Source organism: Lissotriton helveticus, chromosome 1_1 (assembly GCF_964261635.1).
Source record: "Lissotriton helveticus chromosome 1_1, aLisHel1.1, whole genome shotgun sequence".
NCBI classification, from domain to species: domain Eukaryota; kingdom Metazoa; phylum Chordata; class Amphibia; order Caudata; family Salamandridae; genus Lissotriton; species Lissotriton helveticus.
In genome coordinates this window covers 217,111,193-217,130,403 of record NC_136057.1, presented here as the reverse complement: position 1 = coordinate 217,130,403, position 19,211 = coordinate 217,111,193, and the positions used below count along the sequence as shown (strand labels likewise).

The 19,211-nt window shown below is 37.1% G+C and overlaps 22 non-coding genes across 22 annotated transcripts; all 22 read left to right on the top strand.

Moving 5' to 3' along the window:
* Positions 1-908: 908 nt before the first annotated feature.
* TRNAK-UUU (transfer RNA lysine (anticodon UUU)) lies at positions 909-981 on the top strand. The gene has a single exon. It is a non-coding gene; the product is annotated as a tRNA-Lys (tRNA).
* Positions 982-1,308: 327 nt separating this feature from the next.
* On the top strand, positions 1,309-1,399 carry TRNAR-UCU (transfer RNA arginine (anticodon UCU)). The gene is given in 2 exon segments: positions 1,309-1,345; positions 1,364-1,399. It is a non-coding gene; the product is annotated as a tRNA-Arg (tRNA).
* Positions 1,400-1,844: 445 nt separating this feature from the next.
* TRNAK-UUU (transfer RNA lysine (anticodon UUU)) lies at positions 1,845-1,917 on the top strand. Its single transcript has one exon. It is a non-coding gene; the product is annotated as a tRNA-Lys (tRNA).
* A 996-nt stretch (positions 1,918-2,913) lies between these two features.
* TRNAK-UUU (transfer RNA lysine (anticodon UUU)) lies at positions 2,914-2,986 on the top strand. The gene has a single exon. It is a non-coding gene; the product is annotated as a tRNA-Lys (tRNA).
* Positions 2,987-3,313: 327 nt separating this feature from the next.
* On the top strand, positions 3,314-3,404 carry TRNAR-UCU (transfer RNA arginine (anticodon UCU)). Its single transcript is given in 2 exon segments — positions 3,314-3,350; positions 3,369-3,404. It is a non-coding gene; the product is annotated as a tRNA-Arg (tRNA).
* Positions 3,405-3,849: 445 nt separating this feature from the next.
* On the top strand, positions 3,850-3,922 carry TRNAK-UUU (transfer RNA lysine (anticodon UUU)). Its single transcript has one exon. It is a non-coding gene; the product is annotated as a tRNA-Lys (tRNA).
* Positions 3,923-4,922: 1,000 nt separating this feature from the next.
* TRNAK-UUU (transfer RNA lysine (anticodon UUU)) lies at positions 4,923-4,995 on the top strand. Its single transcript has one exon. It is a non-coding gene; the product is annotated as a tRNA-Lys (tRNA).
* A 327-nt stretch (positions 4,996-5,322) lies between these two features.
* TRNAR-UCU (transfer RNA arginine (anticodon UCU)) lies at positions 5,323-5,413 on the top strand. The gene is given in 2 exon segments: positions 5,323-5,359; positions 5,378-5,413. It is a non-coding gene; the product is annotated as a tRNA-Arg (tRNA).
* A 2,454-nt stretch (positions 5,414-7,867) lies between these two features.
* TRNAK-UUU (transfer RNA lysine (anticodon UUU)) lies at positions 7,868-7,940 on the top strand. The gene has a single exon. It is a non-coding gene; the product is annotated as a tRNA-Lys (tRNA).
* Positions 7,941-8,936: 996 nt separating this feature from the next.
* On the top strand, positions 8,937-9,009 carry TRNAK-UUU (transfer RNA lysine (anticodon UUU)). Its single transcript has one exon. It is a non-coding gene; the product is annotated as a tRNA-Lys (tRNA).
* Positions 9,010-9,336: 327 nt separating this feature from the next.
* Positions 9,337-9,427, top strand: TRNAR-UCU (transfer RNA arginine (anticodon UCU)). The gene is given in 2 exon segments: positions 9,337-9,373; positions 9,392-9,427. It is a non-coding gene; the product is annotated as a tRNA-Arg (tRNA).
* Positions 9,428-10,945: 1,518 nt separating this feature from the next.
* Positions 10,946-11,018, top strand: TRNAK-UUU (transfer RNA lysine (anticodon UUU)). The gene has a single exon. It is a non-coding gene; the product is annotated as a tRNA-Lys (tRNA).
* Positions 11,019-11,345: 327 nt separating this feature from the next.
* TRNAR-UCU (transfer RNA arginine (anticodon UCU)) lies at positions 11,346-11,436 on the top strand. Its single transcript is given in 2 exon segments — positions 11,346-11,382; positions 11,401-11,436. It is a non-coding gene; the product is annotated as a tRNA-Arg (tRNA).
* Positions 11,437-11,881: 445 nt separating this feature from the next.
* TRNAK-UUU (transfer RNA lysine (anticodon UUU)) lies at positions 11,882-11,954 on the top strand. Its single transcript has one exon. It is a non-coding gene; the product is annotated as a tRNA-Lys (tRNA).
* A 1,000-nt stretch (positions 11,955-12,954) lies between these two features.
* TRNAK-UUU (transfer RNA lysine (anticodon UUU)) lies at positions 12,955-13,027 on the top strand. The gene has a single exon. It is a non-coding gene; the product is annotated as a tRNA-Lys (tRNA).
* Positions 13,028-13,354: 327 nt separating this feature from the next.
* Positions 13,355-13,445, top strand: TRNAR-UCU (transfer RNA arginine (anticodon UCU)). Its single transcript is given in 2 exon segments — positions 13,355-13,391; positions 13,410-13,445. It is a non-coding gene; the product is annotated as a tRNA-Arg (tRNA).
* Positions 13,446-13,890: 445 nt separating this feature from the next.
* On the top strand, positions 13,891-13,963 carry TRNAK-UUU (transfer RNA lysine (anticodon UUU)). The gene has a single exon. It is a non-coding gene; the product is annotated as a tRNA-Lys (tRNA).
* A 1,000-nt stretch (positions 13,964-14,963) lies between these two features.
* TRNAK-UUU (transfer RNA lysine (anticodon UUU)) lies at positions 14,964-15,036 on the top strand. The gene has a single exon. It is a non-coding gene; the product is annotated as a tRNA-Lys (tRNA).
* Positions 15,037-15,363: 327 nt separating this feature from the next.
* On the top strand, positions 15,364-15,454 carry TRNAR-UCU (transfer RNA arginine (anticodon UCU)). The gene is given in 2 exon segments: positions 15,364-15,400; positions 15,419-15,454. It is a non-coding gene; the product is annotated as a tRNA-Arg (tRNA).
* A 1,518-nt stretch (positions 15,455-16,972) lies between these two features.
* Positions 16,973-17,045, top strand: TRNAK-UUU (transfer RNA lysine (anticodon UUU)). The gene has a single exon. It is a non-coding gene; the product is annotated as a tRNA-Lys (tRNA).
* A 327-nt stretch (positions 17,046-17,372) lies between these two features.
* Positions 17,373-17,463, top strand: TRNAR-UCU (transfer RNA arginine (anticodon UCU)). Its single transcript is given in 2 exon segments — positions 17,373-17,409; positions 17,428-17,463. It is a non-coding gene; the product is annotated as a tRNA-Arg (tRNA).
* Positions 17,464-18,981: 1,518 nt separating this feature from the next.
* Positions 18,982-19,054, top strand: TRNAK-UUU (transfer RNA lysine (anticodon UUU)). The gene has a single exon. It is a non-coding gene; the product is annotated as a tRNA-Lys (tRNA).
* Positions 19,055-19,211: the final 157 nt, after the last annotated feature.

Sequence of the window (19,211 nt, the reverse complement as noted above, 5' to 3'; positions counted from 1 at the left end):
TCAAGTCATTACATACCCATCTGTCTTCTACATTCTTTGACAAGGGTTAAGAAGACTTACCCAAACTGTATCATGTAGTTTGTTGATTATCTTTTACCCAATTCAATGTTCAAAATGTAAGGTAGTGTCCGATTAACTTGATAAAGTTGGTCAACAGCTGATAGGTCATCTTTTTATTTGTGAATCTCTGATCACCGTGTTGAATCAGGTCGGATCTCTAGTGCAATGGATAGCGGCTTGGAGTCCTAGACGAATGTAGCAAAAGCATTCAAAGGCTTTGTGTTCAAACACCAGCTGGGTCAATTTTATCCCTCCTCTTATTTTATAACTAATTGAAACAGTAACAAGCAATGCCTACGTCTGCATCACCAGAAACATTTACCAAAATGGCAGTGAAAGAAAGTCTACTTAAACAGAGACTGTTTGCTTTGAAAACATTGCATAATCTATGCCCAAGAGGAAGTTCCCAAAGAAACTGCTGAAAATGTATGTAATTTAGTAGGTAGTAATAGTATTTGGCACTTTATTGATTTCACAAGGTCATTTTAGACACATGATTTCTAAGTCAGCCGAAAATGAGATAGTACAAATTTCAGGATTTAAAATGGATTACGTGTGCTGCTGAAATTTCAAATGCTTAACACCTTCAATGCTACAGGAGATTTTCCTCCTGTGCTGAATGATCTGTAAATCCATTGTTCATGACGAGCTGAGCTCGTCATAAGCACACGACAAGTGTACTGCACGACGAGCTGAGCTCGTCATGAGCATGGAAGGGGTTAAAACATCAATTTGTTATTAAACTCTACAAATTTGATTGCTAATATATGTAACCATATTAATACACAGAGTGTAGGTCAGTGTACGTCCACATTTGTTTAGCTGATTTTAAGACAGAGTATAGCAGAGCCTGGATAGCTCAGTCGGTAGAGCATCAGACTTTTAATCTGAGGGTCCAGGGTTCAAGTCCCTGTTCAGGCGGTTGCTTCCTTTAAAGAAAAATTACTCTAATTGGATGCTCTTTTTGTGTTCCCCTGCATGACGAATAAGATATTCCATTACTAAAATTGCAAAAACGTCTTTCATGGAGTTGTGAAATGCACATCTGCCTCATATATCATGTGCCATTTGCCTAAACTTAAGTCGTACGTAGACTTACCTAAGGTATCATGTAACTTGAGACGGTGAATATAATTTCCCCAATTCAATATTCAAAATAAATCCATGGTTATAGTATCAAATGAACTTTATAAAGCTGATCAACATTATTTCATTTCAGAATATCTCTGCACCTCATCAGAGTGTATTGGCTCTGTGGCGCAATGGATAGCGCATTGGACTTCTAGGTGAATGTAAAAAAGATATTCAAAGGTTGTGGGTTCGAATCCCACCAGAGTCAGTTTTATCCCTATTTATTTCATAACTGTTTAAAAGAGTAATAAACAGTGCATGCATGCTTCTGCTTCACCAAAAAGGGCAGTGAAAGGAAGTCTATTTTAAATAGATACTATTCAAATTACGCAATCTTTGCAGAAGAGGAAATTGGCAGCTGTACTTATGAAAATGTAATTTACTCAGAAGTAAGATTTTGGGCCCTTCCTTAATTTTACAATGTCAATAAAAACATATGACTTCTAAGTCAGCAAAAAAAATGAGATAGTAGCAATTTCAGGACTTACAATAAGGTTAAATTTACTGAAGAGATTTCAAATTCTTGAAGTGCCAATTCATTATTATATTCCGCGTATTCAGTACTTAATACCGGCAACCATCTTAAGAAACGTAGTGATAGTTGGGACACTTCCAAATGTTGATAAGGTCATTTTGTGGAGCGACCTCTCCGAGCCTGGATAGCTCAGTCGGGAGAGCATCAGACTTTTAATCTGAGGGCCCAGGGTTCAAGTCCCTGTTCAGGCGGCTTGGTTAAAGAAAAGGTATATCAATTGCATACTCTTTTCAGGATCCAATGAATGGGGAGTCCTATTAGAGATGTTTCAAAAAAGTCTTAATCAAGTCATTACATACCCATCTGTCTTCTACATTCTTTGACAAGGGTTAAGAAGACTTACCCAAACTGTATCATGTAGTTTGTTGATTATCTTTTACCCAATTCAATGTTCAAAATGTAAGGTAGTGTCCGATTAACTTGATAAAGTTGGTCAACAGCTGATAGGTCATCTTTTTATTTGTGAATCTCTGATCACCGTGTTGAATCAGGTCGGATCTCTAGTGCAATGGATAGCGGCTTGGAGTCCTAGACGAATGTAGCAAAAGCATTCAAAGGCTTTGTGTTCAAACACCAGCTGGGTCAATTTTATCCCTCCTCTTATTTTATAACTAATTGAAACAGTAACAAGCAATGCCTGCGTCTGCATCACCAGAAACATTTACCAAAATGGCAGTGAAAGAAAGTCTACTTAAACAGAGACTGTTTGCTTTGAAAACATTGCATAATCTATGCCCAAGAGGAAATTCCCAAAGATACTGCTGAAAATGTAATTTAGTAGGTAGTAATAGTATTTGGCACTTTATTGATTTCACAATGTAATTTTAGACACATGATTTCTAAGTCAGCCGAAAATGAGATAGTACAAATTTCAGGATTTAAAATGGATTACGTGTGCTGCTGAAATTTCAAATGCTTAACACCTTCAATGCTACAGGAGATTTTCCTCCTGTGCTGAATGATCTGTAAATCCATTGTTCATGACGAGCTGAGCTCGTCATAAGCACACGACAAGTGTACTGCACGACGAGCTGAGCTCGTCATGAGCATGGAAGGGGTTAAAACATCAATTTGTTATTAAACTCTACAAATTTGATTGCTAATATATGTAACCATATTAATACACAGAGTGTAGGTCAGTGTACGTCCACATTTGTTTAGCTGATTTTAAGACAGAGTATAGCAGAGCCTGGATAGCTCAGTCGGTAGAGCATCAGACTTTTAATCTGAGGGTCCAGGGTTCAAGTCCCTGTTCAGGCGGTTGCTTCCTTTAAAGAAAAATTACTCTAATTGGATGCTCTTTTTGTGTTCCCCTGCATGACGAATAAGATATTCCATTACTAAAATTGCAAAAACGTCTTTCATGGAGTTGTGAAATGCACATCTGCCTCATATATCATGTGCCATTTGCCTAAACTTAAGTCGTACGTAGACTTACCTAAGGTATCATGTAACTTGAGACGGTGAATATAATTTCCCCAATTCAATATTCAAAATAAATCCATGGTTATAGTATCAAATGAACTTTATAAAGCTGATCAACATTATTTCATTTCAGAATATCTCTGCACCTCATCAGAGTGTATTGGCTCTGTGGCGCAATGGATAGCGCATTGGACTTCTAGGTGAATGTAAAAAAGATATTCAAAGGTTGTGGGTTCGAATCCCACCAGAGTCAGTTTTATCCCTATTTATTTCATAACTGTTTAAAAGAGTAATAAACAGTGCATGCATGCTTCTGCTTCACCAAAAAGGGCAGTGAAAGGAAGTCTATTTTAAATAGATACTATTCAAGTTACGCAATCTTTGCAGAAGAGGAAATTGGCAGCTGTACTTATGAAAATGTAATTTACTCAGAAGTAAGATTTTGGGCCCTTCCTTAATTTTACAATGTCAATAAAAACATATGAATTCTAAGTCAGCAAAAAAAATGAGATAGTAGCAATTTCAGGACTTACAATAAGGTTAAATTTACTGAAGAGATTTCAAATGCTTGAAGTACCAATTCATTATTATATTCCGCGTATTCAGTACTTAATACCGGCAACCATCTTAAGAAACGTAGTGATAGTTGGGACACTTCCAAATGTTGATAAGGTCATTTTGTGGAGCGCCCTCTCCGAGCCTGGATAGCTCAGTCGGGAGAGCATCAGACTTTTAATCTGAGGGCCCAGGGTTCAAGTCCCTGTTCAGGCGGCTTGGTTAAAGAAAAGGTATATCAATTGCATACTCTTTTCAGGATCCAATGAATGGGGAGTCCTATTAGAGATGTTTCAAAAAAGTCTTAATCAAGTCATTACATACCCATCTGTCTTCTACATTCTTTGACAAGGGTTAAGAAGACTTACCCAAACTGTATCATGTAGTTTGTTGATTATCTTTTACCCAATTCAATGTTCAAAATGTAAGGTAGTGTCCGATTAACTTGATAAAGTTGGTCAACAGCTGATAGGTCATCTTTTTATTTGTGAATCTCTGATCACCGTGTTGAATCAGGTCGGATCTCTAGTGCAATGGATAGCGGCTTGGAGTCCTAGACGAATGTAGCAAAAGCATTCAAAGGCTTTGTGTTCAAACACCAGCTGGGTCAATTTTATCCCTCCTCTTATTTTATAACTAATTGAAACAGTAACAAGCAATGCCTGCGTCTGCATCACCAGAAACATTTACCAAAATGGCAGTGAAAGAAAGTCTACTTAAACAGAGACTGTTTGCTTTGAAAACATTGCATAATCTATGCCCAAGAGGAAATTCCCAAAGATACTGCTGAAAATGTATGTAATTTAGTAGGTAGTAATAGTATTTGGCACTTTATTGATTTCACAATGTCATTTTAGACACATGATTTCTAAGTCAGCCGAAAATGAGATAGTACAAATTTCAGGATTTAAAATGGATTACGTGTGCTGCTGAAATTTCAAATGCTTAACACCTTCAATGCTACAGGAGATTTTCCTCCTGTGCTGAATGATCTGTAAATCCATTGTTCATGACGAGCTCAGCTCGTCATAAGCACACGACAAGTGTACTGCACGAAGAGCTGAGCTCGTCATGAGCATGGAAGGGGTTAAAACATCAATTTGTTATTAAACTCCACAAATTTGATTGCTAATATATGTAACCATATTAATACATAGAGTGTAGGTCAGTGTACGTCCACATTTGTTTAGCTGTTTTTAAGACAGAGTATAGCAGAGCCTGGATAGCTCAGTCGGTAGAGCATCAGACTTTTAATCTGAGGAACCAGGGTTCAAGTCCCTGTTCAGGCGGGTGCTTCCTTTAAAGAAAAATTACTCTAATTGGATGCTCTTTTTGTGTTCCCCTGCATGACGAATAAGATATTCCATTACTAAAATTGCAAAAACGTCTTTCATGGAGTTGTGAAATGCACATCTGCCTCATATATCATGTGCCATTTGACTAAACTTAAGTCGTACGTAGATTTACCTAAGGTATCATGTAACTTGAGACGGTGAATATAATTTCCCCAATTCAATATTCAAAATAAATCCATGGTTATAGTATCAAATGAACTTTATAAAGCTGATCAACATTATTTCATTTCAGAATATCTCTGCACCTCATCAGAGCGTATTGGCTCTGTGGCGCAATGGATAGCGCATTGGACTTCTAGGTGAATGTAAAAAAGATATTCAAAGGTTGTGGGTTCGAATCCCACCAGAGTCAGTTTTATCCCTATTTATTTCATAACTGTTTAAAAGAGTAATAAACAGTGCATGCATGCTTCTGCTTCACCAAAAAGGGCAGTGAAAGGAAGTCTATTTTAAATAGATACTATTCAAGTTACGCAATCTTTGCAGAAGAGGAAATTGGCAGCTGTACTTATGAAAATGTAATTTACTCAGAAGTAAGATTTTGGGCCCTTCCTTAATTTTACAATGTCAATAAAAACATATGAATTCTAAGTCAGCAAAAAAAATGAGATAGTAGCAATTTCAGGACTTACAATAAGGTTAAATTTACTGAAGAGATTTCAAATGCTTGAAGTACCAATTCATTATTATATTCCGCGTATTCAGTACTTAATACCGGCAACCATCTTAAGAAACGTAGTGATAGTTGGGACACTTCCAAATGTTGATAAGGTCATTTTGTGGAGTGACCCGTCCGAACCTGGGTAGCTCAGTCGGGAGAGCATCAGACTTTTAATCTGAGGGCCCAGGGTTCAAGTCCCTGTTCAGGCGGCTTGGTTAAAGAAAAGGTATATCAATTGCATACTCTTTTCAGGATCCAATGAATGGGGAGTCCTATTAGAGATGTTTCAAAAAAGTCTTAATCAAGTCATTACATACCCATCTGTCTTCTACATTCTTTGACAAGGGTTAAGAAGACTTACCCAAACTGTATCATGTAGTTTGTTGATTATCTTTTACCCAATTCAATGTTCAAAATGTAAGGTAGTGTCCGATTAACTTGATAAAGTTGGTCAACAGCTGATAGGTCATCTTTTTATTTGTGAATCTCTGATCACCGTGTTGAATCAGGTCGGATCTCTAGTGCAATGGATAGCGGCTTGGAGTCCTAGACGAATGTAGCAAAAGCATTCAAAGGCTTTGTGTTCAAACACCAGCTGGGTCAATTTTATCCCTCCTCTTATTTTATAACTAATTGAAACAGTAACAAGCAATGCCTACGTCTGCATCACCAGAAACATTTACCAAAATGGCAGTGAAAGAAAGTCTACTTAAACAGAGACTGTTTGCTTTGAAAACATTGCATAATCTATGCCCAAGAGGAAGTTCCCAAAGAAACTGCTGAAAATGTATGTAATTTAGTAGGTAGTAATAGTATTTGGCACTTTATTGATTTCACAAGGTCATTTTAGACACATGATTTCTAAGTCAGCCGAAAATGAGATAGTACAAATTTCAGGATTTAAAATGGATTATGTGTGCTGCTGAAATTTCAAATGCTTAACACCTTCAATGCTACAGGAGATTTTCCTCCTGTGCTGAATGATCTGTAAATCCATTGTTCATGACGAGCTCAGCTCGTCATAAGCACACGACAAGTGTACTGCACGAAGAGCTGAGCTCGTCATGAGCATGGAAGGGGTTAAAACATCAATTTGTTATTAAACTCTACAAATTTGATTGCTAATATATGTAACCATATTAATACATAGAGTGTAGGTCAGTGTACGTCCACATTTGTTTAGCTGATTTTAAGACAGAGTATAGCAGAGCCTGGATAGCTCAGTCGGTATCGCATCAGACTTTTAATCTGAGGGTCCAGGGTTCAAGTCCCTGTTCAGGCGGTTGCTTCATTTAAAGAAAAATTACTCTAATTGGATGCTCTTTTTGTGTTCCCCTGCATGACGAATAAGATATTCCATTACTAAAATTGCAAAAACGTCTTTCATGGAGTTGTGAAATGCACATCTGCCTCATATATCATGTGCCTTTTGACTAAACTTAAGTCGTACGTAGACTTACCTAAGGTATCATGTAACTTGAGACGGTGAATATAATTTCCCCAATTCAATATTCAAAATAAATCCATGGTTATAGTATCAAATGAACTTTATAAAGCTGATCAACATTATTTCATTTCAGAATATCTCTGCACCTAATCAGAGCGTATTGGCTCTGTGGCGCAATGGATAGCGCATTGGACTTCTAGGTGAATGTAAAAAGGATATTCAAAGGTTGTGCGTTCGAATCCCACCAGAGTCAGTTTTATCCCTATTTATTTCATAACTGTTTAAAAGAGTAATAAACAGTGCATGCATGCTTCTGCTTCACCAAAAAGGGCAGTGAAAGGAAGTCTATTTTAAATAGATACTATTCAAATTACGCAATCTTTGCAGAAGAGGAAATTGGCAGCTGTACTTATGAAAATGTAATTTACTCAGAAGTAAGATTTTGGGCCCTTCCTTAATTTTACAATGTCAATAAAAACATATGACTTCTAAGTCAGCAAAAAAAATGAGATAGTAGCAATTTCAGGACTTACAATAAGGTTAAATTTACTGAAGAGATTTCAAATGCTTGAAGTGCCAATTCATTATTATATTCCGCGTATTCAGTACTTAATACCGGCAACCATCTTAAGAAACGTAGTGATAGTTGGGACACTTCCAAATGTTGATAAGGTCATTTTGTGGAGCGACCTCTCCGAGCCTGGATAGCTCAGTCGGGAGAGCATCAGACTTTTAATCTGAGGGCCCAGGGTTCAAGTCCCTGTTCAGGCGGCTTGGTTAAAGAAAAGGTATATCAATTGCATACACTTTTCAGGATCCAATGAATGGGGAGTCCTATTAGAGATGTTTCAAAAAAGTCTTAATCAAGTCATTACATACCCATCTGTCTTCTACATTCTTTGACAAGGGTTAAGAAGACTTACCCAAACTGTATCATGTAGTTTGTTGATTATCTTTTACCCAATTCAATGTTCAAAATGTAAGGTAGTGTCCGATTAACTTGATAAAGTTGGTCAACAGCTGATAGGTCATCTTTTTATTTGTGAATCTCTGATCACCGTGTTGAATCAGGTCGGATCTCTAGTGCAATGGATAGCGGCTTGGAGTCCTAGACGAATGTAGCAAAAGCATTCAAAGGCTTTGTGTTCAAACACCAGCTGGGTCAATTTTATCCCTCCTCTTATTTTATAACTAATTGAAACAGTAACAAGCAATGCCTGCGTCTGCATCACCAGAAACATTTACCAAAATGGCAGTGAAAAAAAGTCTACTTAAACAGAGACTGTTTGCTTTGAAAACATTGCATAATCTATGCCCAAGAGGAAATTCCCAAAGATACTGCTGAAAATGTAATTTAGTAGGTAGTAATAGTATTTGGCACTTTATTGATTTCACAATGTCATTTTAGACACATGATTTCTAAGTCAGCCGAAAATGAGATAGTACAAATTTCAGGATTTAAAATGGATTACGTGTGCTGCTGAAATTTCAAATGCTTAACACCTTCAATGCTACAGGAGATTTTCCTCCTGTGCTGAATGATCTGTAAATCCATTGTTCATGACGAGCTCAGCTCGTCATAAGCACACGACAAGTGTACTGCACGAAGAGCTGAGCTCGTCATGAGCATGGAAGGGGTTAAAACATCAATTTGTTATTAAACTCTACAAATTTGATTGCTAATGTATGTAACCATATTAATACACAGAGTGTAGGTCAGTGTACGTCCACATTTGTTTAGCTGTTTTTAAGACAGAGTATAGCAGAGCCTGGATAGCTCAGTCGGTAGAGCATCAGACTTTTAATCTGAGGAACCAGGGTTCAAGTCCCTGTTCAGGCGGGTGCTTCCTTTAAAGAAAAATTACTCTAATTGGATGCTCTTTTTGTGTTCCCCTGCATGACGAATAAGATATTCCATTACTAAAATTGCAAAAACGTCTTTCATGGAGTTGTGAAATGCACATCTGCCTCATATATCATGTGCCATTTGACTAAACTTAAGTCGTACGTAGATTTACCTAAGGTATCATGTAACTTGAGACGGTGAATATAATTTCCCCAATTCAATATTCAAAATAAATCCATGGTTATAGTATCAAATGAACTTTATAAAGCTGATCAACATTATTTCATTTCAGAATATCTCTGCACCTCATCAGAGCGTATTGGCTCTGTGGCGCAATGGATAGCGCATTGGACTTCTAGGTGAATGTAAAATAGATATTCAAAGGTTGTGGGTTCGAATCCCACCAGAGTCAGTTTTATCCCTATTTATTTCATAACTGTTTAAAAGAGTAATAAACAGTGCATGCATGCTTCTGCTTCACCAAAAAGGGCAGTGAAAGGAAGTCTATTTTAAATAGATACTATTCAAGTTACGCAATCTTTGCAGAAGAGGAAATTGGCAGCTGTACTTATGAAAATGTAATTTACTCAGAAGTAAGATTTTGGGCCCTTCCTTAATTTTACAATGTCAATAAAAACATATGAATTCTAAGTCAGCAAAAAAAATGAGATAGTAGCAATTTCAGGACTTACAATAAGGTTAAATTTACTGAAGAGATTTCAAATGCTTGAAGTACCAATTCATTATTATATTCTGCGTATTCAGTACTTAATACCGGCAACCATCTTAAGAAACGTAGTGATAGTTGGGACTCTTCCAAATGTTGATAAGGTCATTTTGTGGAGTGACCTGTCCGAGCCTGGGTAGCTCAGTCGGGAGAGCATCAGACGTTTAATCTGAGGGCCCAGGGTTCAAGTCCCTGTTCAGGCGGCTTGGTTAAAGAAAAGGTATATCAATTGCATACTCTTTTCAGGATCCAATGAATGGGGAGTCCTATTAGAGATGTTTCAAAAAAGTCTTAATCAAGTCATTACATACCCATCTGTCTTCTACATTCTTTGACAAGGGTTAAGAAGACTTACCCAAACTGTATCATGTAGTTTGTTGATTATCTTTTACCCAATTCAATGTTCAAAATGTAAGGTAGTGTCCGATTAACTTGATAAAGTTGGTCAACAGCTGATAGGTCATCTTTTTATTTGTGAATCTCTGATCACCGTGTTGAATCAGGTCGGATCTCTAGTGCAATGGATAGCGGCTTGGAGTCCTAGACGAATGTAGCAAAAGCATTCAAAGGCTTTGTGTTCAAACACCAGCTGGGTCAATTTTATCCCTCCTCTTATTTTATAACTAATTGAAACAGTAACAAGCAATGCCTACGTCTGCATCACCAGAAACATTTACCAAAATGGCAGTGAAAGAAAGTCTACTTAAACAGAGACTGTTTGCTTTGAAAACATTGCATAATCTATGCCCAAGAGGAAGTTCCCAAAGAAACTGCTGAAAATGTATGTAATTTAGTAGGTAGTAATAGTATTTGGCACTTTATTGATTTCACAATGTCATTTTAGACACATGATTTCTAAGTCAGCCGAAAATGAGATAGTACAAATTTCAGGATTTAAAATGGATTACGTGTGCTGCTGAAATTTCAAATGCTTAACACCTTCAATGCTACAGGAGATTTTCCTCCTGTGCTGAATGATCTGTAAATCCATTGTTCATGACGAGCTCAGCTCGTCATAAGCACATGACAAGTGTACTGCACGAAGAGCTGAGCTCGTCATGAGCATGGAAGGGGTTAAAACATCAATTTGTTATTAAACTCTACAAATTTGATTGCTAATATATGTAACCATATTAATACATAGAGTGTAGGTCAGTGTACGTCCACATTTGTTTAGCTGTTTTTAAGACAGAGTATAGCAGAGCCTGGATAGCTCAGTCGGTAGAGCATCAGACTTTTAATCTGAGGAACCAGGGTTCAAGTCCCTGTTCAGGCGGGTGCTTCCTTTAAAGAAAAATTACTCTAATTGGATGCTCTTTTTGTGTTCCCCTGCATGACGAATAAGATATTCCATTACTAAAATTGCAAAAACGTCTTTCATGGAGTTGTGAAATGCACATCTGCCTCATATATCATGTGCCATTTGACTAAACTTAAGTCGTACGTAGATTTACCTAAGGTATCATGTAACTTGAGACGGTGAATATAATTTCCCCAATTCAATATTCAAAATAAATCCATGGTTATAGTATCAAATGAACTTTATAAAGCTGATCAACATTATTTCATTTCAGAATATCTCTGCACCTCATCAGAGCGTATTGGCTCTGTGGCGCAATGGATAGCGCATTGGACTTCTAGGTGAATGTAAAAAAGATATTCAAAGGTTGTGGGTTCGAATCCCACCAGAGTCAGTTTTATCCCTATTTATTTCATAACTGTTTAAAAGAGTAATAAACAGTGCATGCATGCTTCTGCTTCACCAAAAAGGGCAGTGAAAGGAAGTCTATTTTAAATAGATACTATTCAAGTTACGCAATCTTTGCAGAAGAGGAAATTGGCAGCTGTACTTATGAAAATGTAATTTACTCAGAAGTAAAATTTTGGGCCCTTCCTTAATTTTACAATGTCAATAAAAACATATGAATTCTAAGTCAGCAAAAAAAATGAGATAGTAGCAATTTCAGGACTTACAATAAGGTTAAATTTACTGAAGAGATTTCAAATGCTTGAAGTACCAATTCATTATTATATTCCGCGTATTCAGTACTTAATACCGGCAACCATCTTAAGAAACGTAGTGATAGTTGGGACACTTCCAAATGTTGATAAGGTCATTTTGTGGAGCGCCCTCTCCGAGCCTGGATAGCTCAGTCGGGAGAGCATCAGACTTTTAATCTGAGGGCCCAGGGTTCAAGTCCCTGTTCAGGCGGCTTGGTTAAAGAAAAGGTATATCAATTGCATACTCTTTTCAGGATCCAATGAATGGGGAGTCCTATTAGAGATGTTTCAAAAAAGTCTTAATCAAGTCATTACATACCCATCTGTCTTCTACATTCTTTGACAAGGGTTAAGAAGACTTACCCAAACTGTATCATGTAGTTTGTTGATTATCTTTTACCCAATTCAATGTTCAAAATGTAAGGTAGTGTCCGATTAACTTGATAAAGTTGGTCAACAGCTGATAGGTCATCTTTTTATTTGTGAATCTCTGATCACCGTGTTGAATCAGGTCGGATCTCTAGTGCAATGGATAGCGGGTTGGAGTCCTAGACGAATGTAGCAAAAGCATTCAAAGGCTTTGTGTTCAAACACCAGCTGGGTCAATTTTATCCCTCCTCTTATTTTATAACTAATTGAAACAGTAACAAGCAATGCCTGCGTCTGCATCACCAGAAACATTTACCAAAATGGCAGTGAAAGAAAGTCTACTTAAACAGAGACTGTTTGCTTTGAAAACATTGCATAATCTATGCCCAAGAGGAAATTCCCAAAGATACTGCTGAAAATGTATGTAATTTAGTAGGTAGTAATAGTATTTGGCACTTTATTGATTTCACAATGTCATTTTAGACACATGATTTCTAAGTCAGCCGAAAATGAGATAGTACAAATTTCAGGATTTAAAATGGATTACGTGTGCTGCTGAAATTTCAAATGCTTAACACCTTCAATGCTACAGGAGATTTTCCTCCTGTGCTGAATGATCTGTAAATCCATTGTTCATGACGAGCTCAGCTCGTCATAAGCACATGACAAGTGTACTGCACGAAGAGCTGAGCTCGTCATGAGCATGGAAGGGGTTAAAACATCAATTTGTTATTAAACTCTACAAATTTGATTGCTAATATATGTAACCATATTAATACATAGAGTGTAGGTCAGTGTACGTCCACATTTGTTTAGCTGTTTTTAAGACAGAGTATAGCAGAGCCTGGATAGCTCAGTCGGTAGAGCATCAGACTTTTAATCTGAGGAACCAGGGTTCAAGTCCCTGTTCAGGCGGGTGCTTCCTTTAAAGAAAAATTACTCTAATTGGATGCTCTTTTTGTGTTCCCCTGCATGACGAATAAGATATTCCATTACTAAAATTGCAAAAACGTCTTTCATGGAGTTGTGAAATGCACATCTGCCTCATATATCATGTGCCATTTGACTAAACTTAAGTCGTACGTAGATTTACCTAAGGTATCATGTAACTTGAGACGGTGAATATAATTTCCCCAATTCAATATTCAAAATAAATCCATGGTTATAGTATCAAATGAACTTTATAAAGCTGATCAACATTATTTCATTTCAGAATATCTCTGCACCTCATCAGAGCGTATTGGCTCTGTGGCGCAATGGATAGCGCATTGGACTTCTAGGTGAATGTAAAAAAGATATTCAAAGGTTGTGGGTTCGAATCCCACCAGAGTCAGTTTTATCCCTATTTATTTCATAACTGTTTAAAAGAGTAATAAACAGTGCATGCATGCTTCTGCTTCACCAAAAAGGGCAGTGAAAGGAAGTCTATTTTAAATAGATACTATTCAAGTTACGCAATCTTTGCAGAAGAGGAAATTGGCAGCTGTACTTATGAAAATGTAATTTACTCAGAAGTAAAATTTTGGGCCCTTCCTTAATTTTACAATGTCAATAAAAACATATGAATTCTAAGTCAGCAAAAAAAATGAGATAGTAGCAATTTCAGGACTTACAATAAGGTTAAATTTACTGAAGAGATTTCAAATGCTTGAAGTACCAATTCATTATTATATTCCGCGTATTCAGTACTTAATACCGGCAACCATCTTAAGAAACGTAGTGATAGTTGGGACACTTCCAAATGTTGATAAGGTCATTTTGTGGAGCGCCCTCTCCGAGCCTGGATAGCTCAGTCGGGAGAGCATCAGACTTTTAATCTGAGGGCCCAGGGTTCAAGTCCCTGTTCAGGCGGCTTGGTTAAAGAAAAGGTATATCAATTGCATACTCTTTTCAGGATCCAATGAATGGGGAGTCCTATTAGAGATGTTTCAAAAAAGTCTTAATCAAGTCATTACATACCCATCTGTCTTCTACATTCTTTGACAAGGGTTAAGAAGACTTACCCAAACTGTATCATGTAGTTTGTTGATTATCTTTTACCCAATTCAATGTTCAAAATGTAAGGTAGTGTCCGATTAACTTGATAAAGTTGGTCAACAGCTGATAGGTCATCTTTTTATTTGTGAATCTCTGATCACCGTGTTGAATCAGGTCGGATCTCTAGTGCAATGGATAGCGGCTTGGAGTCCTAGACGAATGTAGCAAAAGCATTCAAAGGCTTTGTGTTCAAACACCAGCTGGGTCAATTTTATCCCTCCTCTTATTTTATAACTAATTGAAACAGTAACAAGCAATGCCTGCGTCTGCATCACCAGAAACATTTACCAAAATGGCAGTGAAAGAAAGTCTACTTAAACAGAGACTGTTTGCTTTGAAAACATTGCATAATCTATGCCCAAGAGGAAATTCCCAAAGATACTGCTGAAAATGTATGTAATTTAGTAGGTAGTAATAGTATTTGGCACTTTATTGATTTCACAATGTCATTTTAGACACATGATTTCTAAGTAAGCCGAAAATGAGATAGTACAAATTTCAGGATTTAAAATGGATTACGTGTGCTGCTGAAATTTCAAATGCTTAACACCTTCAATGCTACAGGAGATTTTCCTCCTGTGCTGAATGATCTGTAAATCCATTGTTCATGACGAGCTCAGCTCGTCATAAGCACATGACAAGTGTACTGCACGAAGAGCTGAGCTCGTCATGAGCATGGAAGGGGTTAAAACATCAATTTGTTATTAAACTCTACAAATTTGATTGCTAATATATGTAACCATATTAATACATAGAGTGTAGGTCAGTGTACGTCCACATTTGTTTAGCTGTTTTTAAGACAGAGTATAGCAGAGCCTGGATAGCTCAGTCGGTAGAGCATCAGACTTTTAATCTGAGGAACCAGGGTTCAAGTCCCTGTTCAGGCGGGTGCTTCCTTTAAAGAAAAATTACTCTAATTGGATGCTCTTTTTGTGTTCCCCTGCATGACGAATAAGATATTCCATTACTAAAATTGCAAAAACGTCTTTCATGGAGTTGTGAAATGCACATCTGCCTCATATATCATGTGCCATTTGACTAAACTTAAGTCGTACGTAGATTTACCTAAGGTATCATGTAACTTGAGACGGTGAATATAATTTCCCCAATTCAATATTCAAAATAAATCCATGGTTATAGTATCAAATGAACTTTATAAAGCTGATCAACATTATTTCATTTCAGAATATCTCTGCACCTCATCAGAGCGTATTGGCTCTGTGGCGCAATGGATAGCGCATTGGACTTCTAGGTGAATGTAAAAAAGATATTCAAAGGTTGTGGGTTCGAATCCCACCAGAGTCAGTTTTATCCCTATTTATTTCATAACTGTTTAAAAGAGTAATAAACAGTGCATGCATGCTTCTGCTTCACCAAAAAGGGCAGTGAAAGGAAGTCTATTTTAAATAGATACTATTCAAGTTACGCAATCTTTGCAGAAGAGGAAATTGGCAGCTGTACTTATGAAAATTTAATTTACTCAGAAGTAAGATTTTGGGCCCTTCCTTAATTTTACAATGTCAATAAAAACATATGAATTCTAAGTCAGCAAAAAAAATGAGATAGTAGCAATTTCAGGACTTACAATAAGGTTAAATTTACTGAAGAGATTTCAAATGCTTGAAGTACCAATTCATTATTATATTCCGCGTATTCAGTACTTAATACCGGCAACCATCTTAAGAAACGTAGTGATAGTTGGGACACTTCCAAATGTTGATAAGGTCATTTTGTGGAGTGACCTGTCCGAGCCTGGGTAGCTCAGTCGGGAGAGCATCAGACTTTTAATCTGAGGGCCCAGGGTTCAAGTCCCTGTTCAGGCGGCTTGGTTAAAGAAAAGGTATATCAATTGCATACTCTTTTCAGGATCCAATGAATGGGGAGTCCTATTAGAGATGTTTCAAAAAAGTCTTAATCAAGTCATTACATACCCATCTGTCTTCTACATTCTTTGACAAGGGTTAAGAAGACTTACCCAAACTGTATCATGTAGTTTGTTGATTATCTTTTACCCAATTCAATGTTCAAAATGTAAGGTAGTGTCCGATTAACTTGATAAAGTTGGTCAACAGCTGATAGGTCATCTTTTTATTTGTGAATCTCTGATCACCGTGTTGAATCAGGTCGGATCTCTAGTGCAATGGATAGCGGCTTGGAGTCCTAGACGAATGTAGCAAAAGCATTCAAAGGCTTTGTGTTCAAACACCAGCTGGGTCAATTTTATCCCTCCTCTTATTTTATAACTAATTGAAACAGTAACAAGCAATGCCTGCGTCTGCATCACCAGAAACATTTACCAAAATGGCAGTGAAAGAAAGTCTACTTAAACAGAGACTGTTTGCTTTGAAAACATTGCATAATCTATGCCCAAGAGGAAATTCCCAAAGATACTGCTGAAAATGTATGTAATTTAGTAGGTAGTAATAGTATTTGGCACTTTATTGATTTCACAATGTCATTTTAGACACATGATTTCTAAGTAAGCCGAAAATGAGATAGTACAAATTTCAGGATTTAAAATGGATTACGTGTGCTGCTGAAATTTCAAATGCTTAACACCTTCAATGCTACAGGAGATTTTCCTCCTGTGCTGAATGATCTGTAAATCCATTGTTCATGACGAGCTCAGCTCGTCATAAGCACATGACAAGTGTACTGCACGAAGAGCTGAGCTCGTCGTGAGCATGGAAGGGGTTAAAACATCAATTTGTTATTAAACTCTACAAATTTGATTGCTAATATATGTAACCATATTAATACATAGAGTGTAGGTCAGTGTACGTCCACATTTGTTTAGCTGTTTTTAAGACAGAGTATAGCAGAGCCTGGATAGCTCAGTCGGTAGAGCATCAGACTTTTAATCTGAGGAACCAGGGTTCAAGTCCCTGTTCAGGCGGGTGCTTCCTTTAAAGAAAAATTACTCTAATTGGATGCTCTTTTTGTGTTCCCCTGCATGACGAATAAGATATTCCATTACTAAAATTGCAAAAACGTCTTTCATGGAGTTGTGAAATGCACATCTGCCTCATATATCATGTGCCATTTGACTAAACTTAAGTCGTACGTAGATTTACCTAAGGTATCATGTAACTTGAGACGGTGAATATAATTTCCCCAATTCAATATTCAAAATAAATCCATGGTTATAGTATCAAATGAACTTTATAAAGCTGATCAACATTATTTCATTTCAGAATATCTCTGCACCTCATCAGAGCGTATTGGCTCTGTGGCGCAATGGATAGCGCATTGGACTTCTAGGTGAATGTAAAAAAGATATTCAAAGGTTGTGGGTTCGAATCCCACCAGAGTCAGTTTTATCCCTATTTATTTCATAACTGTTTAAAAGAGTAATAAACAGTGCATGCATGCTTCTGCTTCACCAAAAAGGGCAGTGAAAGGAAGTCTATTTTAAATAGATACTATTCAAGTTACGCAATCTTTGCAGAAGAGGAAATTGGCAGCTGTACTTATGAAAATTTAATTTACTCAGAAGTAAGATTTTGGGCCCTTCCTTAATTTTACAATGTCAATAAAAACATATGAATTCTAAGTCAGCAAAAAAAATGAGATAGTAGCAATTTCAGGACTTACAATAAGGTTAAATTTACTGAAGAGATTTCAAATGCTTGAAGTACCAATTCATTATTATATTCCGCGTATTCAGTACTTAATACCGGCAACCATCTTAAGAAACGTAGTGATAGTTGGGACACTTCCAAATGTTGATAAGGTCATTTTGTGGAGTGACCTGTCCGAGCCTGGGTAGCTCAGTCGGGAGAGCATCAGACTTTTAATCTGAGGGCCCAGGGTTCAAGTCCCTGTTCAGGCGGCTTGGTTAAAGAAAAGGTATATCAATTGCATACTCTTTTCAGGATCCAATGAATGGGGAGTCCTATTAGAGATGTTTCAAAAAAGTCTTAATCAAGTCATTACATACCCATCTGTCTTCTACATTCTTTGACAAGGGTTAAGAAGACTTACCCAAACTGTATCATGTAGTTTGTTGATTATCTTTTACCCAATTCAATGTTCAAAATGTAAGGTAGTGTCCGATTAACTTGATAAAGTTGGTCAACAGCTGATAGGTCATCTTTTTATTTGTGAATCTCTGATCACCGTGTTGAATCAGGTCGGATCTCTAGTGCAATGGATAGCGGCTTGGAGTCCTAGACGAATGTAGCAAAAGCATTCAAAGGCTTTGTGTTCAAACACCAGCTGGGTCAATTTTATCCCTCCTCTTATTTTATAACTAATTGAAACAGTAACAAGCAATGCCTGCGTCTGCATCACCAGAAACATTCACCAAAATGGCAGTGAAAGAAAGTCTACTTAAACAGAGACTGTTTGCTTTGAAAACATTGCATAATCTATGCCCAAGAGGAAATTCCCAAAGATACTGCTGAAAATGTATGTAATTTAGTAGGTAGTAATAGTATTTGGCACTTTATTGATTTCACAATGTCATTTTAGACACATGATTTCTAAGTAAGCCGAAAATGAGATAGTACAAATTTCAGGATTTAAAATGGATTACGTGTGCTGCTGAAATTTCAAATGCTTAACACCTTCAATGCTACAGGAGATTTTCCTCCTGTGCTGAATGATCTGTAAATCCATTGTTCATGACGAGCTCAGCTCGTCATAAGCACATGACAAGTGTACTGCACGAAGAGCTGAGCTCGTCATGAGCATGGAAGGGGTTAAAACATCAATTTGTTATTAAACTCTACAAATTTGATTGCTAATATATGTAACCATATTAATACATAGAGTGTAGGTCAGTGTACGTCCACATTTGTTTAGCTGTTTTTAAGACAGAGTATAGCAGAGCCTGGATAGCTCAGTCGGTAGAGCATCAGACTTTTAATCTGAGGAACCAGGGTTCAAGTCCCTGTTCAGGCGGGTGCTTCCTTTAAAGAAAAATTACTCTAATTGGATGCTCTTTTTGTGTTCCCCTGCATGACGAATAAGATATTCCATTACTAAAATTGCAAAAACGTCTTTCATGGAGTTGTGAAATGCACATCTGCCTCATATATCATGTGCCATTTGACTAAAC